Raw genomic sequence first — 7,277 nt, 5'->3', positions numbered from 1 at the left:
GACGTTGCTGCTCACCCTTCTGCCGCTTCCTACTGGTGGAATATGAAATAACTAACCCTCTGGCGTAAGCTTTGGCAGTTTCCCAGAGAACAGATGAGTTATCAACCGAGTCTATGTTGATGTCTAGGAATGCCCAAAATTCCCTAGAGAAATACTCCACAAACTTACTGTCCATGAGAATAAAGGGTTCCATTCGCCAGTACCTTGAATCCACTGTAACATCCTTAGTCTTAACCATGAGGTACACTGGAGCATGATCAGAGATGGCAATATTACCAATCGTCCAGGATGCCACCAGATCCAGGGTTACCGCAGGGGTCAGAAAAAAAATCAATCCTCGTGTGACATCTGTGCAGATTGGAGAAAAACATGAAATCCCTACCTGTAGGGTGGAGACACCTCCAGATGTCCACCAACCCTAATTCCTCACACAAACCCACTAACTGTTTAGTTTGTGCAGTGGGTATCAAGAGACCTTTAGGCAACGTATCTACTGTGGGGTCCATGAGGCAGTTAAAATCTCCCCCTATAATGATGTGCCGAGACTTGAGACTTATCAGTTTAGAAAAAGCACCTACCAAGAATTTAAGAGGATGAGCTGGGGGACAATAAACATTTAAAATACCATATTCTTCCCCATTTATCAAGGCTTTAAGAATTACAAACCTCCCGTATGTGTCTTTAACACATTCCAACAATTTAAATGAGAGATTTTTCCTAACCAATATAGCCACTCCCCTACTCCTGGTATTAAATGATGAAAAATAAACTCGATCAAAGCCATTCTGCTATAATTTCAGATGCTCCTTGTCATCCAAATGGGTCTCCTGTAATAAAGCAATATCCACATTCTCCTTTCTAAGACTCAAGAGTACCTTCTTCCTCTTAATTGGTGAATGACTTCCCTTGATATTCCAGGTACACCATTTAATCAAATCATTAGCCATAATCTTCTGCAATCACATTTAAATTCCAGACAGGAGGAACCCAAACCACAAATTGTTGAGCCTTAGCCAATAGTGCTGAGTAGAGAAACTCACCCCTTGCCCGGAGGGGGCAACTACTCATCCCGAACTGCCCATAAATATGCATCTAACCATCTCAACCACCTTCACTTCTCCCAGCTAGAGCCGCATTGCAAGCACAAGCTAAAAAGCATAAACACCCCATAGAATATCAATATGAATAAAAAAACATTCTTTTATTTAAAAAAGGGGGGGGAATAAATACCCCACCCATCCTTTGGTATGTCCTAACTTAGAAATTTAAAATGTACATCTTAACCACTGCCAGACATAGTTTGAACCAAATTATTATCAATAGAGGGGAAAAACAAAGCTCCAACTGGATTTCCTCCATTTCTTTTACAGAATGATAAATGCATACACAAGCAACAATATTTATACACACTACAATTGTTTAAATTAGGTTAGTTTGTCCACAAATTCTCTTGCCTTTTCCGATGTGTCAAAGAGATGAATGGATCCATCTAAGGTGATCCGAAGCATTGCCGGATATCTCAGGGAGTACTGAATCCCAAGCTCCTTCAGTCTTCTCTTGACACCATCATACGATTTTCATTTCTGGATCACCGCCACTGAAAAGTCCTGAAAAAATATGATCTTAGACCCCTCATAAATTAGGGCCTTTGGATCCTTCCCCTGGAGTCTGGAAGCCTCCATGACACTCTCCTCATCCCGGTAATGATGGAACCGCACCAGGAAAGGATGAGGGCGTTGACCCAGACCCGACCTCCGCGCTGCAACCTGGTGAGCCCTCTCTATCTTCAATCCTCTCATGCCAGTTTCCAAGTCAAGGAATTTTGGAAGCCAATCTTCAACAAATTCCGAAGGCCGCTCACTTTCCTTACCCTCAGGCAGACCGATGATCCGAATGTTTTTTTTCCTGCCCCTGTTTTCAAGATCATCCACTTGGTCACGCAAATTACGAGCCTGCGTCTTCAGGGCTTGGATCTCATCCTTGAATGAACTGGCATCACCTTCCACCACTGTGACCCTGTGCTCCACCTCATCCATCCTCTTCTCCAGGTCTCCCAGCTGCTGCTCATGCTTCTGCAGCATGAGAGAGACTGGAGCCAGCTTCTCTTCAATCTGTTTCTCCAGCATCTCACGAGACTTCGAGAGCTGGTTCACCAGGGCCTGGAGAGTAATTGGCTCCGAGGCTGCTGCAGGCTGAGCTGAAGACCCAGCCTCGGATGCTCCTCCTCCCTTTTTAGGCATTTCTGGAAATACAGGTAAGTCAATTTTTAAACATTTCTTGGGGCTCCACAATCTTTCTAATGCCCCAAGAAATCCTGATGACCTGGGGGTTGGGCAGGTTAAAGGACCATCCTGCTCCTGCTGCAATGCGAAGCTCTGCAGTGTGATCTTCTCAGATCGCCGCCATCTTGGATCCCCAAGGTATCTTTAAGAGAGCTATTTTTAGACAGTCTTTACATGCTGGTGGCTTGGCGGTTCTCTTAACAACTGTTCAATTTTCCTCGGTTATATACCCCAAAGCATGGGATTGTGTCATTGCCTTTTAAGATTGTAAATATAGTCAATTCAAACTTAATTGGAATTTGGTATTTTTGGGGTATAGTTTAAACTGATTGGCCTAAATTGAATCTATTTTTGTCTCCAGGCAACCAGTTATCCTAGCTACCCCAGCAGCTGAAACATATGTTACATTGTATCTTATTCAGAACACTTGGTGCTGTCAGGTAATTCTGCTAGCTTTTAACTTTCTTAAAGGGACAGTACACCCATATCTTCATAACAATATTCATGCATGAGAGGGCATTCTGTATTGCATTCCAATACTGCATAGTCCTGTGAAATTCTGCTGTGATAAATATAAACATTTTACCATGCTTAATAAAAATCTTCACTGATGTAACATTTTAACATGCGACAAACTTACAGATGGCAAGTTCACTATTATTATGCAGTGTGGTATCACAAAGCAACATTGTTGTATCATCAACAAGTCTCATTACTCATTCATATTAGTTAACAACAAAATCTATTATAATCCTTACTTGGAAATTTAAATGCAGTTGGAAAGAAAATATGTGTATTTATCTGTCATTAACATCTTTCAGAACCTCAGAATGTTCCAAATTGCTTTGCAGCCAATTAAGTACTTTTTTTAATGGAGATAAATTGACTGCCAAGTTGCCAAGAGCAAGCACCTACAAACAGCAATGTGGCTGTGAGCAAATTCTGTTTTAGCGATGTTGGTCAAAGGACAAATATTAACTGGAACTCCTCTTCTTCAAAACAGTGCAATGGGATCTTATTATACACACCTGAAAGGGTGGCCTCAACTTCACATTTCTTCCAAAGGATAGCATATTCAACAATGTAACATTTTCTCAATACTGGATTTAGCTGTGAGTCTAGTTTCTTTCCATTCAGGTCTCTGGAGTGGGACTTGAATCCTCAAAATTCTGACTCAGAGGAAGAGGAAAGTGCTATGTACTGAGCCATGGCTGACACTGAGAGCTGACAGCTACAGTAAAAATGCACTCATGTTGCATATAAAATGATTTTATCATTCATGTAATCTGGCAACTGTTGAAATGATAATTATATTTTCACAGTTGCCACGTCAGCCAGGCAGCAACAGTGTTTCCCTGTGGAGCAGTCCATTCAGTAATTGCAGATCCAGACCTCAGCTTTTCTGGATGTATAAATATTCTTTATATTAGTGCTATTATGATTTGGGACTGATTTACACAGCTAAAGTGGTATAATTAGATTTATTGATTAGAGTAAATAATTAAATTTATTTCAATTATAATTGAATGCAAAAGTTAAATTAATGTAATATGTTTGTCTTTCTTTCAAGTCATCTTTAATACAATGGCAAAGAAACTGGATTTTTGGTACATTCTTGAAATAAATTAATATACAAGCCCAAAATGGCCAATGTGTTTAAGACTTTTTCTCCATGTCCAATGTGACTTGTCAATGTCACAGAAGCATTGCCCTCTGACTTAACTTAAGGATTGCTTTTCAAAAACTGCCAAACACATGATGAAGTAGAAAGTACTAAAGACCATGTGAAGAAACATTTGACAAATAAAACTAAATTATATAATTATAAAACAACCCATATCTTATGAATAAAATGTTGTTTGGTAACAATGAGATGCAATTATTCCTACACTTAAGAAAGGTTGTAATTTAATGCTGAAAGATTTATAGCATTTATGGCAAACTGTACTCTCCTGACACCATCAATATCCCACCTTGCCACCACCTTACTCCCAACCCATTAATAACCCCCCCCCCCGCCCAACTCTACACACACTCACACACCATCACCACCACCCTGAGAGCCAATAAATGAAATAGAATATTCACACTTTTTAACTGTTTACACTAGAGAAACATTTTAAAATTATGTTTGCATCTACTGAAAATGGCAGAAATTGTTCTGGCATTGCATTAGAATTATAATCATTGATACATACCCAGCAGAAGGTTTGTATTAAGTGATAAACAGTACACTTCAATGTTACCCGGTGATTAAGTGATATATAGGAACATTAATGTCAGACATCCTTCCTATTCTTTCTAATCCAGTCATTTTTTAAAAAATTCTCTTCTACAAATTAAATACTGAGTAGATTTTCTTGTCATAGTTAAGTATAAAGATATTAACAACTGAATCCATTTATTGTAAACTGAATTGCTTCTATGATTATTATTTGTGTGAATATAATAGAATGTTCTCATTGAACAAGCCTAGCAATAGCTTCACAAGGAATTCTGCACTTCTTGCAATCAGAAGTTGGCATCAACGCACTTTCTATGCTTACAGAAAACACAAAAAAAATCTGAAAAAGTATCCAAATTACCACATGGTTACTGCATCAAGCAGAACCGCAAGTTCTAACATTCACTTTTGATAAATAAAACATTGCACAGAGATATTAGATTTTCAGACTAAAGGAACTAATCAAATTTCTTTACCAGATCCTCTGGTTTTAAAATACAGGAAATTAAACCAATGCTCGTGAATGTGACAAGTGGAAGATAAAATTTACACTTCATCAAAGTTTTCTTGATCCTTTTAACTATCAGTTACAAATCAAATGATCATTACTAGTGGGACAACAAGTCGTGATAGTCTAGGCTTTGCATTTTCAATTTTAACATTTCATCTTAAACCCATTTATTTCACGTAGAGATTTTCATGAAAATGCATGAGCCATATATGCACAAAGCTCTTTTATCTGAACAAAATTGAGAAACAAAGCAAAAATCTGTCTTGATAGGTGCTGCTTATATTTACTAAATGTTTTTAAGGGAACAATATGGACACTGGGAAATAAAATTTCAAGCTTTCAAGAATTTCCTGTTCAACAATTTTAACACAACTGCAACAAAAGCTAATTTATGTTTAACATTGCATGTTGATGAAATTCAAGATTCGGATTTGAACAGCTTGGAACAATTTACAAAACGTCATCTTGTTAACACCTGCAAAACACAGCACCTATAATTGAAATATGTCAATCTAATAAAATTAGAAAGTACAGTAAATATAAGCTTTAATAAAAAGGGTTTTTATTAAAGATATTATTAGTTGTATATGTACATGAATTGCTAATTTTTAAAAATAGACTTAGCCTTTCAGAAAGCTTTAAACAAAGTTCCACATTTGTAATTAAGACTATGTTAAATAATAATGAATAGCTAACGTAACAGAACGCTTCGCAGATAATTCTCCTTAAAGTAGGAGAATGAACAGTTTAAATAAAAACACAGAGTGTTGGAAATTCTCACTGGATCAGGCAATACTGGTGTAGAGAAAAACAGAGTAAACCTTTCAGGTTAAATAGCATTCTTCCTCAGAACTGAAAGAGGATAGAGATGTGATGGGGCATTATGCTCATTGGGATATGATAAATGGTTGCAGTAAAGTTTTAGATGGAAGTGAACATGACTGCTGGTATCTTTTTCTGAGACATTTTATGGCTTATGCTGAGTAGAAGCAATAAATGAACCAAAAATGTGATGCTAATTGGCAAGTTCAAATGATTGACCAAATTCCGTTTTTTATGAAGCCAAGTTGTGATTGGAACTGAGTGGAGCCTGTTTTTGTTTTGAAACAGAAAATAGCTTCTTCTGGATAAAATAGTTTAAACAGATTGAACTATTTGTATTATTTGATTCTTATTTTCTGAGATTGAATACAACACCTTAATTTAAGTGCAAAGGGAAGAAGGTCACTGACTAGGCTGGGTAAAGAGCTATTTCTCCTGATTTGAGACATGAGGACTGGTGTTGAGTTGTTCTATTTATGTACTCCTCAAATTTAAATCTTTTCAATTAAGCTGTGACTTGCCATGAATGAGGTTGCAATTAACTGAGGAAGGAACAGTGTGGATTAGAACTTATAATTCAATGCCCTTTGTAGTACAGAAAACATAAGTCAATTAGTAGAATATCTTCTGTGTTTCATACACCATGCTATATTTAACTTCCAGTTGCGATGAAAGTTTGTTAGGTAAGAAAAGCTCGATGCACCATAACAAATCTTGATGGTTTACTGCCAATGTTCAGTTTCTCAGACATACTGAAGATAGTTTTTTGAATAATGTTGACATATAGTGATGGGAAACATTATCTGATCACAAAAAAAGAGAAGGATTTTCTTCATCTTCACGAGGATAGTTCTTGATGGAGTGTGGAGAGGTACCATTTACTGTGATCTATATTGAAAGCCACAACATGGCAAGATATATTCTGGAGATTCTGCAGTAATAGAGGAATGTAAGGAAAAATTGTCTACTCTGAAATAGTCTGCAGATGCCAGTTGAAGTAGGGAGAAGCAGCCTAACATGACAACAATCTGTTTCACTGAAAATATGGTAGAGGGAGCAAGGGTTAAGTTATCTTGGAAAAGGATGGTTTGCACTGACTGCATGGGCCTCTAAAAGGGACCAATGTTCAAAAAAATGGTGGAATTATCTTTAAGTTAGGACAATGGGATGCCAAGGGACAGGATAGGCAGACAAAGTTAAATGGGAGAATAAATTATAAAAAACATGGTGTTGTGCAGGAAAGATTGGAAGACAAGGACAAAGCAGCATTAGAAGAATTGAAACAGGAAAAGGGCAGAAATAAGGATGTGGAAAAGATTGTATGTAAATGTAAAAGGTCTAATTGCAAAGTCCATGGCAACAGAAGAAGTAGTGCTTCTGGGATCAGGAAGAATTTCAGAGAAACCAAGATTAATAGTCTATCCTTTAACAAATGTTT

Source organism: Chiloscyllium plagiosum, chromosome 13 (assembly GCF_004010195.1).
Source record: "Chiloscyllium plagiosum isolate BGI_BamShark_2017 chromosome 13, ASM401019v2, whole genome shotgun sequence".
NCBI lineage: Eukaryota > Metazoa > Chordata > Chondrichthyes > Orectolobiformes > Hemiscylliidae > Chiloscyllium > Chiloscyllium plagiosum.
Note: the sequence above shows the minus strand (reverse complement) of the source record.